Consider the following 21378-nt stretch of genomic DNA (forward strand, 5'->3'; position numbering starts at 1 on the left):
CTCAAACACCCATCGTACCATGACCTCATGATAACACACAATCATAACAATATAAATGAAATAGCATGGTATCACCCTTCGTGCTTTTACTCTCAAATAATATGGCACGGCATCACCCTTTGTGCTTTTACTCTCAATAACATGGCAAAGCATCACCCTTCGTGCTTTACACTCTTCCTCACATGATAATGAATATAAAATGGCACGGTCATCACCCTTCGTGCTTTACACTCTTCCTCACATTTACACTTCCTCACAAGATAATGAATACAAAATGGCACGGCATCACCCTTCGTGCTTTACACTCTTCCTCACATGATAAGGAATATAAAATGGCACGGCATCACCCTTCGTGCTTTACACTCTTCCTCACATGATAAGGAATATAAAATGGCACGGCATCACCCTTCGTGCTTTACACTCTTCCTTACCAAGCATATGAATATCAATAAAATGGCAAGGCATGAAGTATAGATAACATCAACGAGAGTGTTCAACGACTATTCCAAACAAATTCTCAATCACTGCTTTACAAACCAACAATGATTCAATGAACCCTTAAGGGCCATATAATTCAAGTACATCCACAAATCCCACAATTTATCAACAACACAAGTATGGAATCTAGCCTCTCAAAATATCAACCGTCGCAATGTATTAATGATTATTCATAGAGATGACCGAACTAGACGCATTAATGTATTCTCAGAATTCTATCAAATTTGATCAAGTTATATTAGGCTAAGTCTCGATTCTAACATTTAATATTATGTTCTCAATATCTAGAAGTCAGGTGAGGCATGAAGCAAGAAGGTCACGAAATTCTACAAACACAAATGTAACCTAATCCACCCCCCAACATGATTAACCCTAGCGCATACATATATGCTCGTCACCTCATATTTGTATCACCCCCGCATGTAGCAAACAATTAAAAATAGGAGGAAAAATTACCTCAACAAAGTTAGGCAAAACACTTACCTCGAACAAGCCAACAACAATACCGAGCAAGCCAAGCGATGCTCCAAAAATGCCATCAAGCGCGTAGTGACCTCCGAACGGCTCAAAACTAGCAAAAATCAACTCAAATACATCAAATAAATCCAAGGAAACAATTCCAAATGATAAAAATCGAATCCTAAATCATATCCCAAATCCGGCAAAAAATCACACCCGGGCCCATACCTCGGAACCCAACAAAACTCACAAAATTTGATAATCCATTCAATTATGTGTCCAACCATACTAGTTTCACCCAATTCCGACTCCAAATCGATGTTCAAAACTCAAAAATTCATATTATGAAACTTTAGGCCAAAACCCCAAATTTTCTCTTTAAAATTCATCAAGAAAAAAAAAACGAAGATAGATTCATGGAATATTGCCAAAAACAAGTAGAGAACACTTATCCCAATTCATATGATGAAAATCGACTAAAAAACTGCCCAATTCCGAGCTCCCCAACTCAAAATATGTTAAATGAACAAAACTCTCATTTTAACGTTGTTCTGCCTCGTTTCTTGTGCCAAATAATCTCGAAACTCGCTTTTGATGCCTCCAATGGATTCCTTGCAAAATTGTAGTCAGGTTAGACTCTTGAACCTCTCCATTTGACCTTATATTGAAGGAGATATGTTGGTTTCTATATTTAAAAATAGTGTAAATTTTTAAATACGAAGTCAGTGGCAATTTCGTAATTAATTTGAAATATCTGGCAACCAAATTCTTAGTAAAATGACCATAAACTCCTCATACGATGTCCAAATTCGATGATTCTTTTTTGCTATTGCCCTGTAATTACGATACGGATCTAATGCTTCAATAAAAACAGAAATTGGAGCTCATTTGCTTAATGTAGTACCATTTATGCTTGAAGAAACAACGTCGAAATATTAACAAAAACGAGCGCAACACAATCCAAACCTATCCGAAACTCACCCGAGCCCCTCGGGACCACGTCCAAACATACCAACAAGTCCCATAGCATAACATGGACTTACTCGAGGCCTCAAAACACACATAATAACATCGAAACGACGAATCACACAATCAATCCAAAAATCAATGAACTTGAAACTTCAAACTTCCACAACCGATGGCGAAACCTATCAAATCACGTCCGATTGCCCTCAAATTTTTTACACAAGTCACATTTGATATTACGGGCATGCACCAACTTCCAGAGCTGAAATCCGACCCCGATTTAAAAAAGTCCACTCTCGGTCAAACTTTCCAAAAAATCCAACTTTCGCCATTTCGAGCCAACTTCAACTACGGACCTCCAAGTCACAATTTGGACGCGCTCCTAAGTCCAATATCACCCAACGGAGCTAACGGAACCATCAAAATTTCAATCCGAGGTCAAATACTAAAAAGTCAAACTCGGTCAACTCTTTCAAATTTAAAGCTCCCTAGTTGAGAATCATTCTTCCAAAGCAGTCCCGAATAACCTGAAAACCAAACCGATGATTCACATAAGTAAAAATACATCATACGGAGCTACTCACACCCATAAACTGCCAAGCGAAGTGCAAATACTCAAAACGACCAGTCGGGTCGTTACATCCTCCACCACTTAAACACGCAAAGCTATCAAATCACGGTGTAACCCTACTACGCATAAACTCGGGGGTGATCCCACGTCACCCTGATCCACATAAGCCTGCCAACCCAACATAATTAGAGATCCATATTTCAACCTTAGTCCTTAAACCTTAGAACTCAATCTCTATCATCCAGAACTCATTACAAGACCCGAATCCCACAGCCACACACTATAAAAGTCTGAACAAGCTGTATCAAGTCACAACCATAACACAAGATGTAATCACATGATATACCCCATCAGTTCGACACTTACAGTAGGAACTGCTGACCACCATTACGGCCCAAAACAAATTCGATGCCGGTAAAAAACCTCATATCGATTAGAACCTCATTCAAAACCTTCATACCCTACCGATGATGAAAGAAACACGCATAACTGCTTAACCACTCATCTGATCTATAAGCCATAGTAACTCATTCGCCCGACCAGGGCCATTGTCTACATCCTCAATAAAATATAGTGTTATTCTTCCAAACCTTCCTCATCCCAATACAATATCACAAATCTCAGGTCTGGAAACCTTATCTCAGCCAATACGAGCAGCCACACCGACAAGCATCAACAATAATCATATGGAGTCACACACAACCCGGTGCTACACTAACAAGTAATAATTCAGACATGACAGATAACATTAAGAAAACTAAATACAAAAAACTACTAAGAAAGTTAAGCAGGTAGGGAAATTTTAGCATTTTACTATGAACTATTCTCAACAAGGTGAAAGCAAAATACACAAAATAGAAATAAGGAGCCACATTTCATCATTGTACCGTTGCGGCGTGCAACCCGATCCCATCATATCAATCCATATAGGGTACCATCAAGCCATAATACTCGGGCTCACTGATCACATGTGCGTCAATATCAAGCACAACTGAGTGCACAAAAATATAACTGTGGGAAAATTATTAGGAACAAACAATACTGAGAAAGACAAGCACAACTATGGTGCAATGAGCAAATCAACATCACAAAGGCCATCTCGCCCATAATGCCAGAGTCCAATCTGAATCACAATATGCGTGCGAAGAATCATGTAACCCTCACATCCCGCCATAGTATAAGAGAGAAACATATAACATAAACCAAGGCACGAATGACATCCATTCCACCCTATGGTATACATATGGTAACAACTGCGCAAGAACAAATATGTCATATCCGATACAGAATACACATTCTCATTAGGCTCAAAATAATCCCCAAACCAAATTGCGATCATCCTCAAACATGTAATAAACCTTCCAAAAGTCTATAACAACCTTTCCATAACACCTACCATCAATCATCCAATCCTCTACATTTCTTCTTAACTCGCAAACAAGGAATAGTCTGCCAACAAGAACATTCAGTCTTTGAGCCTCACGAATATTAGAATTTTCATACCCAATATAAACACCGCTACTCAAATAGCTAACACGTAATTCATACTCCATCATCTCACGGAGACACACCCATAAGTCGAAACACAATGTACCTGCCAACAGGGGAACTCTACTTCGATGGGAACACATAGTGCCAGCAAGACCATAAACACCCGAAATTGTCCGAGACATCAAGATCTCATATCATTCTCTCCGAAACTATCTACAACCTTGCACATGCAACTTTTCAACCCCACATGGCGCATCGCCTCTAACATGCTAACTCGCGACACTACAAAAATCTCATAGTCAACTCTGAACCTTACGCAAATTGAACACTTCATCAACCGAGAATCTTTCATTTATCTCAATTCAGGAAATAACCACATGCAATATAGCTTCTGTACCTATAGAAAACATCAACTCCGACCGTGGTCATAACTATGATAAATTCTTCGGAACTCAGTAACACATAATCGAGTAATCAGAACCAATCGCCTCCAACTCAACCGAGTCACGCAGACCGCCCACCCGAAAGTAACTCAATCCGATATGACCGCCCTGAGGGAACTTCCTGGGAACCCGAAGCCATTTCTTGCATCACCCTAACATTGACTTGTAGACCTTTCTTGACAAGGAAATATCGCGGATCCGATTACCATTTGCTATCGTTTTCAAGCCCACCCGTAGATAAATTCAAAAGTCCTTAAAGGCTACATAAGACTTGGAACTTGCCAGAACCTTCTCGATAACCACTCATCTTATTCTGATCTTCAATACACAGCTAATACACGTCGAGCAACCCATGCTTCACCAGCATATGCCTATTCAAAAAAATAACCTAGCAATCTCTCGGTTTAGAAACTGATACGACCCATGATCCTACAATTCGATTGTCATTAGTAGCTTCCACCACTTAGCTCGAAGCCATAGAACACCTCATAAGTTACCCAAAGTACCATATCTTCACAGCATGCCCCGATACTGCATGACTATTTAGCTGAATACTTTAAAACTCATGCAATGCTGATCATAGAACACCCCGAAGACTCTAACAAGCGCTTACCCATCATTGCAATAGTCAAACAACTTCCCCAAATGCTCTGAAATGATACATATGCACTCCACCGAATGGAAACCGCATACGAGGCACACGATCCAGACCTATCATGCAGGAGATGGCCCATCGGTTATACTCAAATCGACATCTTGCCATGAACTTACCTTAATCACAATAGCCAGGCCACCCGCCAATCTTCCCAAATCTGCGCTTACAAACTAGACATATGAACCCGCCTCATACCCCAAATGAACGACTAGAAGATTTAACACTGGATCTGTTTTTGAAGCTAGACAACACATTGCGATGATAATCAAGCATTCATAGCCCGTCATAATCTATCTGCAACATCACCAATCATCGTCACATAGCGAATACTGAGCGCACAACATCATATATAAGTGATCGAGAAGAGTCAAAGTCATAGGTATCAAGCTGAAACAAGGCCGCACGATAAGGAAAGAAGAAAGGGAATTTTTTTCCTAAATACCTTGTAGCTTCCCGAAGATAGGTTTGGACGGCATCATACCCATCCGCAGGACTCTACTAAACACTTGCTCATGACTCGTAGAACCTACGAACCTAGTGCTCTGATACCACCTTGTCACGACCCAAAATCACCAGTCGCGATGGCACCTAACTCAACCCGCTAGGTAAGCCAACTAACAGATAAATACCACTAATCTAAGATTATAAGAAAATAGAGAATAGATAACTGAACATTTACAAATTTATCCAAGACCTGCTGTTACGACTCATAAGCTTCTAAGACTTGGAATTTACAAAGCTAGTATCAATAAATACACATTCTTTCTGAAAGATACATAAACAGAATAACAAAACCTAAGCTACCAAGGACAAGAGACAGCTATATCCAGAATGCGCGAACATCTTCAGAATTAGCACCCGACATCACCAGCAGCTCAACTTCAAAAATCTGTACACATCGTATAGAAGTGTAGTATCAGTACAACCGACCCCATGTACAGGTAAGTATTTTGTCTAACCTCGTCGAAGTAGTGACAAGGATTTTAGTTAAAAGATGCTTATTGTTATAACCTGTACATTAGATTAATAGTAAAAGCAGTTCAAAGCATAACAGATAAAAGTACCGTATACAACTCTGCGAGATAGTCAACAATTACTAAAGGGAATCATAGTAGTAGATTTACATTCTTTCCCGGTATAAGAAGTATATCCAAGATACCGCATCAAACGGCACGGTAACACCCTTCGTGCTTCTATGTACTATATATAAAATTTATTTGTGACAAGTCAATTAGCACGGCAACACCCTTCGTGCATTCAACTCATTCTCCCAAATGTACAAGTAACAGAACCAACCAGATGATAGAAATATCGATAACAGAAATTATAAAGTAGGAAATATGCAAGTACAACAATGGACAAGGATACGCATGTAGGCAACAGTAAAAGACTTAGCGAAAAGCACGTGAGTAATAACAACAATTAGAAAACAAAGAATATCAACTTCAATTAACTAGCATATTGGAGGCCTAAGTACAAATATAATAAATAAGACGGAAATACATGATTCTTACAAGTTGACAGGTAAGGGCATGAATGGCTAACATGGTGGAAGGCTTATACTAAAGTGCAACAGAATAGATACAGCATGAGTATAATTATAAAAGCAGGAAATAGGTATGGTATTTTCAAGTTAAGCAAGTAGAAGGTATGAGCAACAAAAAAACAATGGAAATAGAGATCAAGTATTGACCAATATTAACAAGTCACAACAGATCTAAAATTATGACAATAACAGTTCAAGGTGAAGACATGAACGCATACACGGAAGATTGATATCAAACATAATGCATGTCCTTCAACCTCGCCTGCACGGAAACACCCATCGTACCATGACCTCATGATAACACACAATCATAGCAATATAAATGAAATGGCACGGCATCACCCTTCGTGCTTTTACTCTCAAATAATATGGCACGGCATCACCCTTTATGCTTTTACTCTCAAATTCATGGCACGGCATCACCCTTCGTGCTTTCCACTCTTCCTCATATGATAATGAATATAAAATGGCACGGTCATCACCCTTCGTGCTTTACACTCTTTCTCACATTGACACTCTTCCTCACAAGATAATGAATACACAATGGCACGGCATCACCCTTCGTGCTTTACACTCTTCCTCACATGATAAGGAATATAAAATGGCACGGCATCACCCTTCGTGCTTTACACTCTTCCTTACCAAGCATATGAATATCAATAAAATGGCAAGGCATGAAGTATAGATAACATCAACGAGAGTGTTCAACGACTATTCCAAACAAATTCTCAATCACTGCTTTACAAACCAACAATGATTCAATGAACCCTCAAGGGCCATATAATTCAAGTACTTCCACAAATCCCACAATTTATCAACAACACAAGTATGGAATCTAGCATCTCAAAATATCGGCCGTAGCAATGTAATAATGATTATGCACAGAGATGACCGAATTAGACGCATTAATGTATTCTCGGAATTCTATCAAATTTGATCAAGTTATATTAGGCTAAGTCTCGATTCTAACATTTAATACTATGTTCTCAATATCTAGAAGTCAAGTAAGGCATGAAGCAAGAAGGTCACGAAATTCTACAAACACAAATGTAACCTAATCCACCCCCCCCTCCCCAGCATGATTTACCCTGGCACGTACATATACGCTCGTCACCTCATATATGTATCACCCCCGCATGTAGCAAACAATGACAAATAGGAGCAAAGATTCTCTCAACAAAGTTATGAAAAACACTTACCTCGAATAATCCAATAACAATACCGAGCAAGCCATGCGATGCTCCAAAAATGCCATTACGCGCGTAGTGACCTTCAAACGACTCAAAACTAGCAAAATGAAACTCAAATACATCAAATAAATCCAAGGAAACAATTCCAAATGATAAAAATCGAGTCCTAAATCAAATCCCAAATTCGCCCAAAAATCACACCCGGGCCCACGCCTCGGAATCCAACAAAACTCACAAAATCCGATACCCATTCAAGTACGAGTCCAACCATACTAGTTTCACTCAATTCCGACTCCAAATAGATGTTCAAAACTCAAAAATTCATATTATGAAACTTTAGGCCAAAACCCCCAATTTTCTCTGTAAAATTCATCAACGAAAAGCTAAAATCGAAGATAGATTCATGGAATATAACCAAAAACGAGTATAAAACACTTACCACAATTCATATGGTGAAAATCAACTAAAAAATTGCTCAATTCCGAGCTCCCCAACTCAAAATATGTTAAATGAACAAAACTCTCATTTTAACACTGTTCTTCCTCGTTTCTAGTGCCAAATAATCTCGAAACTCGCTTTTGATGCTTGCAATGGATTCCTTGTGAAATTGTAGTCAAGTTATGCTCTTGAATCACTCCATTTGACCTTATATTGAAGGAGATATGTTAGTTTCAATATTTGAAAATAGTGCAGATTTTTAAATACGAAGTCAGTGGAAATTTTGTGTCACGACCCTGGTTCACCCTCCGTGAACCATCGTGACGGCACCTAGTCTCATGACTAGGTAAGCCTAAATTGCGGAAGAAATCAAATTTTGCGGAAGTAAAGCAATTTAAAACAGGAATAAAAAATAAACAACATTTAAATGTGCCGCTCGGCATACATAATATTCAACTCCCAAAACCAACACATAAATCCAAGACCCGGAAACCCATGAATCACAAGCTAAGAAATACTACATAGCTCTAACTCCAGAATGTCTAACAAGAACTGAAATACAGAAGGGCTAATACTAAATAGCAAGAATCGAAAGAGACTCATCGGTCTGCGGACGAGGCAAATATACCTCGAAGTCACTATAGCAGTTGTCTCGCCTCAGGGGTGATAGAACTGAGTCGAAGTACCTGGATCTGCACATGAAAAATATGCGCAGGAAGGGCATGAGTACACCACTGTGGTACTCAGTATGTGCCAAGCCTAACATTGGTTGGGTAGTGACGAGGAAGGTCAGGGCCCTACTGAGGTTAAATAGAATAAAAAATTCAACAGCGTAACTAAGAATAGTATAAATAAGTGCAGCAGTGAAAGTATCACAGAACATAGAGAATAACGACAACTGAAACAGAAACAAGAATCACAGTAAAACCAGTACAGCTCAATGCAGAAGTAACAGTCGGGGGATCTCCCAGTATACCGTCCTGTAGTCCCCAAATGTAAATATGCAGTGGATCTCCCGGGTGTAGTCCCGTAGTCCAACTCATAAATGCGCGGGGATCTACCGGAATACCACATCCGTAGTCCCAAATGTAAATACTCAGTACTGGGGATCTACCGGGTGCTCTCGTAGTTCCAATGTAAAAGTGCAAGGGGGATCTCCAAAAAATGCATTTTTCCATAGTGCCAAAGTAAACATACAGGAGAGCTCCCGGGATACCGTCCCATAGTCCCAAAATAAATACACAGTAGCAACAAGAATTCAATTCAATCATTTTCATACCAAGGTAAAGCAGATAATTCTATCCTAGCATGCTTCACGTAATACAAATAAGGCAGTTAAGTCAAGTAGAGCAATTTAGCCACGTAGACATGCTCCTATAGACTAACAGCATGCTTAATTTCCAGATAGCGTAAGTAAGAAGAGGAAGAACATAATTTAAGGCTATTTTTAATGAATAAACCGAATTTTCAACAATTAGCACAAGTATGCACTCGTCATCCCACGTACAAGGCATTTCGATTAACAAATATACCAATCCTAAGGGGAAGGTCCCCCACACAAGGTAAGGCAAACCACTTACCTCGAACCAGCTCAATTATCAACCCGAAACCACGTTCTTGCCACGAGTATTCGACTCCAAATGGCCCAAATCTATTCAAATAAATTTCATAATATAAATAACACTTCAAATAACTGATTCTACAAGGAAATTCTAAGCTAATACGCGAAATTAGGTAAAATGACCAAAATGCCCCTCAGGCCCACATCTCAGAACGGGTAAAATTTATATTTTCAGAATCCTCATACTCTCACGAGTTCATGCATACCAAAATTATCCAAATCTAAGGTCAAATTTCCAACAAAAAGTCGAATTTTAGGTCTAAGAACTTTCTTCCACTCTTTCCCAAATTTTCATCTCCAATCCGAAATTAAATGATGAAACTAACTATAGATTGATGGAATATAACTAGAAAGGGTTAAAGAATCGTTACCCAATGATCTCCTCTTCAATTTCCTCTCAAAATCGCCCTCTCCCGAGCTCCAAATCGAATTTCCAACATTTGAAACTAAAACCCTCGAAATCTCATATTTCTGCCCAGCTGTTTCTGCATCTGCGGTCCCGCATTTGCAGAACAATGGTCGCATCTGTGAGTTTTCACTTAAGGCCCATCTTTCGCATCTGCGACTCCCCGTCCGCAGATGCGGTACCGCTCCTGCAGAAATTCCATCGCTTCTGCGGTTCCTGCTGAGCTCTCCAGATTCCGCTTCTGCGACCACAAGTCCGCTTCTATGGCACCGCACATGCGGAACCCAAACTGCAGGTGCGGTTATGACAGATACCAGCAGCTTCAGCTGCTTCAAATTCCAAAACCTCCCGTCAACCATCCGGAATCATCCCGAGGCCCCTGGGACCTCAACCAAAGGCACCAACAAGTCTAATACCACTGTCCAAACTTGTACCAATCCTTAAAACACCTAAAACAACATCGAAACCTCAAATTAACCATGGATTCAAGCCTAAGAACTCTAAATTTTCTAAAAAAACACTTTCGATCAAAAAGTCTATCAAACCTCGTTCGAATGACCTGAAATTTTGCACACACGTCATATTCAACACTACGGGGCTACTCCAACTTCCGAAATTCCATTCCGACCCTCAGATCAAAATCACCGGAAACATCAAAATTCTATCTTTTCGGCATTTCAAGCCTAAATTAGCTACGGACCTCCAAAACACAATCCGATCACGCCCCTAAGTCCGAAATCACCCAACGGAGCTAACGGAACTATCAGAATCCCATTCCGAGGCCGTCTTCACACTATTCTGACTATGGTCAAATTTCCAAGACTTAAGATCTCATTTAGGGACTAAGTGTCCCAAAACTCTCCAAAATTCAAAACCGAACATCCCGGCAATTCAAATTAGTAGAAATAAACACGAGGAAAGCAGTAAATAGGGGATCGGGGCATAAATTCTAAAAATGACCGGCCGGGTCGTTACATCCTTCCACACTTAAACATTCGTTCATCCTCGAAGGAGCACAAAGACATACCTGAAGTAGTGAAAAGATGAGGGTAACGGCTGCGCATGTCTTGCTCGGTCTCCTAGGTCGCCTCCTCGATCGGCTGACCCCGCCATTGAACCTTCACTGATGAAATGTTCTTTGACCTTAGCTTCCTAATCTACCTGTCCAGTATTGCCACTAGCTCCTCAACATAAGATAGTTCCTTTTCCAACTGGACTAAGCTGAAATCCAACACGTGCGACGGATCACCATGATACCTCCGGAGCATTGAGACATGAAATACCGGATGAACTCCTGCCAAGCTGGGAGGTAAGGCAAGCTCGTAAGCAACCTCCCCAACACGACTCAATATCTCAAAAAGGTCAATAAACCTCGGACTCAACTTCCCCTTCTTCCCAAATCTCATAACGCCCTTCATAGGCGAAACCCGAAGTAGAACCCGCTCTCCAACCATGTAGGAAACATCACGAACCTTCTGGTCCGTGTAACTCTTCTGTCTGAACTCCGCCAATGGCAAGAACTGATCCCAAGAAACTCCAAACTCAATCACACACGCACGGAGCATATCCTCAAGAATCTGAATAGTGTGCTCGGACTGTCCGTCCGTCTGAGGGTGGAATGCTGTGCTCAACTCCACCCGAGTACCCAACTCATGTTGTACGGCTCTCCAGAATCGCGATGTGAACTGAGTACCTCTGTCTGAAATGATGGAAATTGGAATACCATGCAGACGGACAATCTCCCAGATATAAATCTCCGTCAACCGCTCCGAAGAATAGGTAGTACACATAGGGATGAAACGCGCGGACTTGGTCAGCCGATCCACAATAACCCAAATGGCATTGAACTTCCTCAAGGTCCGTGGGAGCCCAGATACGAAGTCCATGGTGATGCGCTCCCACTTCCACTCCGAAATCTCTATCTGCTGAAGCAATCAACCCGGTCTCTGGTGCTCATACTTCACCTGCTGACAATTAAGGCACCGAGCTACAAACCCAACTATATCTTTATTCATCTACCTCCACCACTAGTTCTGCCTCCTGATACATCTTCGCGGCACCCGGACGAATGGAATACCGCGAACTATGGCCTCCTCTAGAATCAACTCCCGAAGCCCATCAACATTAGGTACACAACTCGACCCTGCATCCTCAATACCCCATCATCACCTAAAGTCACATCTCGAGCATCGCCATGCAACACTTTGTCCTTGAGGACAAGCAAATGAGGGTCATCAAACTGACGCTCCCGGATACGATCAAACAAGGAAGACCGAGAGACCACGCAAGCTAGAACCCGACTGGGCTTTGAAAGATCCAATCTCACAAACTGGCTGGCTAAGGCCTGAACATCCATCGCCATAGACCTCTCTGCTGCTGGTAAATAAGCCAAACTCCCCAAACTCTCTGCCGACAGCTCAGAGCATCGGCCACCACATTGGCCTTGCCCAGGTGATACAAGATAGTGATGTCATAATCCTTCAGCAGCTCTAGCCATCTCCTCTGGCGCAAATTAATGTCCTTCTGCTTGAACAAATCTTGCAAACTCCGGTGATCAGTGTATATCTCACAAGGCACGCCGTACAAATAATGAAGCCAGATCTCCAAGGCGTGAACTATGGCAGCTAACTCAAGATCATGGACCTGCACGGCCTCCACTTTCTTCGGATCCACCTGAATACCCACTCGCGAAACCACGTGACCCAAGAACGCCCGAAATCCAACCAAAACTCACATTTCGAGAACTTAGCATACAACTTCTTTTCTCTCAAGGCCTGGAGCACTGTCCTCTGGTGCTGCTCATGATCCTCCCGACTCCGGGAGTATACTAGAATGTCATCAATAAAAACAATCATGAAGGAATCAAGATACGGCCGGAAAACACTGTGCATCAGGTGCATAAAGGTTGTTGGGGCGTTAGTCAGCCCAAATGACATAACAAGGAACTCGTAATGACCATACCGAGTCCTGAAGGTTGTCTTCGGGATATCTGGCTCTCGAATCTTCAACTGATGATAGCCTGAACGTAAGTCAATCTTAGAAAACACACAAGCACCATGTAACTGATCAAACAGGTCATCAATACGAGTCAAAGGATAACAGTTCTTCACTGTCACCTTGTCCAACTGACGATAATCAATACACATATGCATAGAACCATCCTTCTTCTTCGCAAATAAGACAGGAGCACCCCATGGTGATACACTGGGCCGAATGAAACCCTTATCAAGTGATTCCTGCAACTGCTCCTTCAACTCCTTCAACTCAGGAGAAGCCATACGGTACGGAGGGATGGAAATGGGCTGAGTGCCCGGCAACAGATCAATGCCAAAATCAATGTCTCTATCGGGCGTCATGCCCGGAAGATCAGCTGGAAACACATCAGGGAAATCCCGTACTACTGGGACTGAATCAACAGAAGGAGTATCCATACTGACATCTCTCACATAAGCTAGATGCGCATCACAACCTTTCTCAACCATACGTTGATCCTTAAGAAAAGAAATAACTCTACTGGGAGTGTGACCTAAAGCACCCCTCCACTCAACACGCGGTACACCTAGCATGGCCAGTGCCACGGTTTTGGCGTGATAATCAAGAATAGAATAATGGGGCGACAACCAGTCCATGCCCAAGATAATATCAAAATAAACCATGCTGAGCAATAATAAATCGGCCTTGGTCTCAAAACCACTAAGAACAACCAAACATGACCGATAAACGCGGTCTACAACAAGAAAATCTCCCACATGAGTAGAAACATAAACCGGAGAACTCAAAGAATCCCGAGATACACCCAAATGCGGAGCAAAATAAGAAGACACATAAGAATAAGTGGAGCCTTGATCGAATAGAACCAATGCACCTCTATGACAGACCAAGATAGTACCTGTGATGACAGAATCGGAGGCGACAGCCTCAGTACGGGCGGGAAGAGCATAGTATCTGGCCTGGCCTCCCTCTCGAGGGCGACCTCTACCACCCCGGCCTCCACCTCTAGCTAGCTGGGCCGATGAGGTGGCAACTAGGGCTGGGATCATCTCCTGAGAACTCTGCGAGGCATGCTATGGCTAATAAGTCTGTGGAGGTGCACCCCTCCTAAGTCTGGGGCAATCCCTCACCATATGGCGTGTGTCACCACACTCAAAACAAGCTCTAGGAGGACGTGGCGGCTGTGACTGGCTCGGGCCAGGTCTGCTGGGCTGACCACTGGAAGTACCCCGCGCAGGAGGCGCACTAGACATTGGAGGTGCATAATAAGGCTCCTGAGGCCTAGGTGGGGCTGGAATACCACTGACTGCTGGAATAGCTGAATAAACGGGGCGACTTATATGACCCCTACCATGACGACCTATAGCTGGAGCACGGGCACCAGAATAATGGCCCGACTCTCGAGACCTCTTGGCCTCCCTCTCCTCTCTATACCTAGCATGCATACCCTCAATCCTCCTAGCAATGCTCACCACCTGGTAATACGAAATATCCATCTCCAACTCACGAGCCATGTTAGACCTGATGCTGGGAATAAGCCCCTCAATAAACCAGCGAACCTTCTCGCGAATCATAGAGACCAAAGCTAGTGCATGTCTAGCCAAATCGGTGTAACGGACAACATACTCCGAGACAGTCATAGTACCCTGGCGCAAATGCTCAAACTCCGCACGCGCCAGGCATCTCTAAGACTCTGGGGAACATACTCCCTCGTGAACATATCTGAAAACTGGGCCCAAGTCAGGGAAGTCGCCTCATCCGTACTGTCTGACTCATAAGCACGCCACCACTGATAGGCGGCTCCTCGAAGCTGGAAGGTAGTGAAGGAAACCTCGCTCGATCCTGATATGCCCATAGTACGGAGGATACGGTACCACTCCTTAAGAAATCCAAAAGCATCCTCTGAGGCTAGTCCGCTAAAAGTTGGAGGCTGATACTTCTTGAACCTCTCAAGCCTCTTCTGCTCCTCCTCTGAAGCTACTGCCCTCTCCTCGGGCTGAGCTGGGGCTACCGGCTGTATAGGAATAGTCTCTGGAACCTGATCAAATATGCACTCACTACTCAGGAGTGCGGGCGGCGGGAGTCTGTGCTCCTCCCCCGGCCTGGGATGTAGCTGCAGCAAGGGAAAGCAACCCTGCCTGAGCTAGAGTGGTGTACATAGTCATAAACTGTGCCAAAGTCTCCTGGAGTGATGGAGTAGTAGTAGTAGATGCATCAGGTGTCTGGACTCCGGCTGGTACTGCTGGTGGTACCTCGGTGGCAGCTCGCGCGAGTGCTCTGGCTGCACCACGAGCGCGTCATCGGCCTCTACCCCGGCCCCGGCCTCTGACGGCTCCAGTAGGGGGCGCGAGTGCCTGGTCATCTCGAGTAGCACGTGTCCTCACCATCTGTGAGAGAATAAAAGACAGAAGTTTAGAATTGTGAAATAAAAAATCTCGCACGACAAGGAAATCAAACTAAGCGGAATTTTCCTAACAGTTACATAGCCTCTCGTAGATAAGTACAGACGTCTCCATACCAAGCAGCGAGACACTAATAAACCGACTTGTGATTCATGACTACTGTGAACCTAGAGCTCTGATAACAACTTGTCACGACCCTTGTTCGCCTCTGTGAACCATCGTAACGGCACCTAGTCTCTACGACTAGGTAAGCCTAAATTGCGGAAGGAAATCAAATTTTGCGGAAGTAAAACAATTTCAAATAGGAATAAAGAAATAAACAGCGTTTAAATGTGCCGTTCGACATACACAATATTTAACTCCCAAAACCAACACATAAATCCAAGACCCAGAAACCCATGAATCATAAGCTAAGAAATACTACATAGCTCTAACTCCTAAATGTCTAACAAGAACTGAAATACAGAAGGGCTAATACTAAACAACAAGAATAGAAAGAGACTCCTCGGTCTGCGGACGCAACAGATATACCTCGAAGTCGCTATAGCAGTCGCCTCGCCTCAGGGGTGATAGGACCGAGTCGAAGTACCTAGATCTGCACATGAAAAGCATGCGCAAGAAGGGCATGAGTACACCACAGCGGTACTCAATAAGTGCCAAGCCTAACCTCGGTTGGGTAGTGACGAGGAAGGTCAGGGCCCTACTGAGGTTAAATAGAATATAAAAAATTCAACAGCGTAATTAAGAATAGTATAAATAAGTGCAGCAGTGAAAGTATCACAGAACATGGAGAATAACGACAACTGAAACAAAAACAAGAATCACAATAAAACCAGTACAGCTCAATGCAAAAGTAACAGTCGGGGGATCTCTCGGAAATGCATTTTCCGTAGTCCCAAAGTAAACATACAGGGGAACTCCCGTGATACCGTCCTGTAGTCCCAAAGTAAATACACAGCAGCAACAAGAACTCAATTCATCAATTTCATACGAAGGTAAAGCAGATAATTCTATCCTAGCATGCTTCACGTAATACAAATAAGGCAAGTAGAGCAATTTAGCCAAGTAGACATGCTCCTATAGACTGACACCATGCTTAATTTCCAGATAGCGTAAGAAAGAAAAGGAAGAACACAATTTAAGGCTATTTTTAATGAAAAAATCGAATTTCCAACAATTAGCACAAGCACGCACTCGTCACCTCATGTACAAGGCATTTCAATTAACAAATATACCAATCCTAAGGGGAAGGTCCCCCACACAAGGTTAGGCAAGCCACTTACCTCGAACCAGCTCAATTATCAACCCGAAACCACGTTCTTGCCACGAGTATTCGACTCCAAATGGCCCAAATCTATTCAATTAAATTTCATAATGTAAATAACAATTCAAGTAACTGATTCTACAAGGAAATTCTAAGCTAATACGCGAAATTAGGTAAAATGACCAAAACGCCCCTCGGACCCACATCTCGAAATAGGGTAAAATTTATATTTTCAGAATCCTCATACTCTCACGAGTTCATGCATACCAAAATTATCCAAATCTAAGGTCAAATTCCCAACCAAAAGTCGAATTTTAGGTCTAAGAACTTTCTTCAACTTTTTCCCAAATTTTCATCTCCAATCCAAAATTAAATGATGAAACTAACTATAGATTGATGGAATATAACTAGAAAAGGTTAAAGAATCGCTACCCAATGATCTCCTCTTCAATTTCCTCTCAAAATCGCCCTCTCCCGAGCTCTAAATCGAATTTCCAACTTTTGAAACTAAAACCCTCGAAATCTCATATTTCTGCCCAGCTGTTTGCGCATCTGCGGCCCTGGGACCGCTTCTACGGTCCCGCTTTTGCGGAATAATGGTCGCATCTGCGAGTTTTCACTTAAGGCTCAGCTTCCGCATCTGCGACTCCCCGTCCGCAGATGCGGTACCGCTCCTGCAGAAATTCCACCGCTTCTGCGGTTCCTGCTGAGCTCTCCAGATTCCGATTCTGCGGCGCCGCACCTGCGGAATCCAAACCGCAGGTGTGGTTATGACAGATACCAGCAGCTTCAGCTACTACAAACCATTCCAAAACCTCCCGTCAACCATCCGGAATCATCCCGAGTCCCCCGGGACCTCAACCAAAGGCACCAACAAGTCTAATACCACTGTCCAAGCTTGTACCAATCCTTAAAACACCTAAAACAAAATCGATACCTCAAATTAACCATGGATTCAAGCCTAAGAACTCCAAATTTCTAAAAATACGCTTTCGATCAAAAAGTCTATCACACCTCGTCCGAATGACCTGAAATTTTGCACACACGTCACATTCAACACTACGGAGCTACTCCAGCTTCCGGAATTCCATTCCGACCCTCGGATCAAAATCACACTATCGAACCAAAAATATCAAAATTCTATCTTTTCGGCATTTCAAGAATAAATTAGCAACGGATCTCCAAAACATAATCCGATCACGCCCCTAAGCCTGAAATCACCCAACGGAGCTAATGAAACCATCGGAATACCATTCCTAGGCTGTCTTCACACTGTTCTGACTATGATCAAATTTCCAAGACTTAAGCTCTCATTTAGTGACTAAATGTCCCACAACTCTCTGAAATTTAAAATCGAACATCCCGGGAATTCAAAGTATCAGAAATAAACACGGGGAAAGCAGTAAATAGGGGATCGGGGCGTAAGTTCTAAATAATGACCGACCGGGTCGTTACATTTCGTAATTAATCTAAAAAAATCTGGCAACCAATTTCTTAGTAAAATGATCATAAACTCCTCATACGATGTCTAAATTCGACGATTCTTTTTGCTATGGCTCTGTAATTTTGATACGGATCTAATGCTTCAATAAAAACAGAAATTGGAGCTCATTTTCTTAATGTAGTACCATTTATGCTTGAAGAAACAACGTCAAAATATTTAAAAAAAAACGAGCGCAACACAATCCAAATCTATCCGAAACTCACCCGAGCCCCTCGGGACCACATCCAAACATACCAAAAACTCCCATAACATAACACGGACTTACTCGAGGCCTCAAAACACACATAACAACATCGAAGCGACGAATCACACCTCAATCAAAAAATCAATGAACTCGAAACTTTAAACTTCCACAACCGATGCCGAAACCTATCAAATCACGTCCGATTGCCCTCAAATTTTGCACACAAGTCACATTTGACATTACGGGCCTGCTCTAACTTCCAAAATTAAAATCCGACCCCGATATAAAAAAGTCCACTCTCGGTCAAACTTTCCAAAAATCCAACTTTCGCCATTTCAAGCCAACATCAACTACGGACCTCCAAGTCACAATTTGGAAGCGCGCGTAAGTCCAAAATCACCCAACGGAGCTAACGGAACAATCAAAATTCCAATCCTAGGTCAAATACTAAAAAGTTAAACTCGGTCTACTCTTTCAAATTTAAAGCTCCCTAGTTGAGAATCATTCTTCCAAATCAATCCCGAATAACGTGAAAACCAAACCGATGATTCGCATAACTAAACAAATATATCATACGGAGCTACTCACGCCCATAAACTGCTGAGAGAAGTGCAAATACTCAAAATGACTAGTCTGGTCGTTACATGGTGTAGCTGCACTTCTAAAAGGGGCACATCCTGAATGAAGCCGTGCTGCTATCTGATTGGCCATGATGACCACAACAGATGTGTTGGATATCACACAAACCCCAATCATGATATTGGTCAAGAGAAGGGTTCTACCACTTGACGAGAACAAAACCAATATATAAAAACTAAAGCTCGTGCTTGTCAATGATAGTATAAAAGATTGTCAAATCCACCAGGATTAGGATATATGCTATTTATCATTCCTCGATCACTATTTGAGAAAGCTACAAATTGTGACATAAAAGAGGATTAGGGTATTTTCATGATAGAAGGTAATAAAAGAGAAGATAAAATAAAGTCGAGAATGAATTCTCGACAAATCTTCAATCTCCCTTTAAAACGTGAAGCCTTGTGCTTCTTTTCTACAAATCTTCAATCCCCCTCAAAAACTTGGAGCCTTGTGCTTCTTTTCTCTCTTTCCAGATGCCTATGTCAGAGTGCGGCCAAAAGTGCCCTTTTTAAATCCCTAAGATAAGTATTTATATAAGAAGGGTGCTTTTGAGTCACATTCTAGTTGGGCATAGTGCCAAAGATTAACTAATACTATGACAATTTGTCATTCTTTTAATTTATTGCCCCAAGTCCTAAAAATGCATGTAATTTGCACGGTGGATAATTGTGAAGATCTTTTCTTTCTTTTTGGAGTAAAATTTCTTATTATAGTTGCAAATATCCCGTACGTGCACTAATGCCTATGATTTGAAAGGAAAAGATTCACTTAATTTGCATGAAGTTGAAGGGGGGATAATGAACTTAATTTGCACGAAGCTGAAAGAAAAAAATGCACTTAATGTAAATATATCTTGCAAAAATGCACTTAATGCAAGTCTTGGCAATACCAGTAGCAGGAACTTCCTCTCTTCCTCAGAACTAATCTATTTTTACAATAATGTCATACATGGTTTCAATGCAAGTCTTTCTCCTTCCGAGCACGAATCCTCCAAAAATTCTCCAGGTTATTTTTATTAAATGAAGGATATAATAGTTAAAATTTAGACTAGCCACACATCCCAATTCCTTGGACTCAACTCAATGTCTAGTGCATCGTCAAAGTCACATTACGGAAAATATGTTATCATCGGTTTAGTTTATACAGGGTTTTGGCCAGAAGGTAAAAACTATAATGATGATGACAACATGAATGAAGTTCCATCAAGGTGGAAAACATGATGTGAAAGTGTCACTCTATTTAATTTTTTTTGTGGAACAATAGACTTAGCGGAGATAATTAATTAATAAAGGCCTACATGCTAATGAGAAAAATCTTACCATCACAATAAATTCTAACGTGATACAAAGGGACACAAAACTCTCACTTATTCTATTGCTGCAATACTTCTTGTGAAGCGTGCATCTTACTTTGGTTATGCCCCTAGCACTGCTATAGGCATGGCGCCAAAGGCTCATTTGGGGTGTACAAGGCTCTTTGATATGGAGATTGTACTTTCTCTGTTATTTTGACTGTAATGGATCAGACAATTGGAGATTGGTATGGATGCCTTGTCCTTGTCATTAGGCTCATTTATTTCCACTTATACTATATGAATATCCTATGCCTATTGCTGCATTTGCTGCAATTGAGAAAGGTACATTTGTTTTTATTGCCGCTAGAAATTTTTGACCTTAATATCTATCTTTGGGAAACGAGCAACCTTAGGTTCGCACTATTTCTACTGACACAATTAGATGTTATTTTATCAAGATATTAACTCTGGGTAAAGGGGCTTCAATAATCGGTTTATCACTCTCCTCTAGGAATCCAAGTTGAAGTTACAGGAAAATTATTTCTATAAATACATGCCAAGAAGGATGAAATTGAAAGATGTTGCAAGCAAAATTTTTGTGTGCCATGACAAAAATACATCAATAAAGGACCAATTCTGCAGTGTGATATTTTCAAAAGCTATTGGTGGCATCTTCATATTGAATTTAGCCCCTTCATCCACAAACCTGATTTGATGGCTCCTAGTGACTTTATACTAGCTTCACGGCCTCCAATATTATCAATGACTTTATTTGGTAAAGTTTACAATACTTTCAACATTGATTCTAGTACATCA

The sequence above is a fragment of the Nicotiana attenuata genome, unplaced genomic scaffold, assembly GCF_001879085.1.
Source record: "Nicotiana attenuata strain UT unplaced genomic scaffold, NIATTr2, whole genome shotgun sequence".
Classification (NCBI taxonomy): domain Eukaryota; kingdom Viridiplantae; phylum Streptophyta; class Magnoliopsida; order Solanales; family Solanaceae; genus Nicotiana; species Nicotiana attenuata.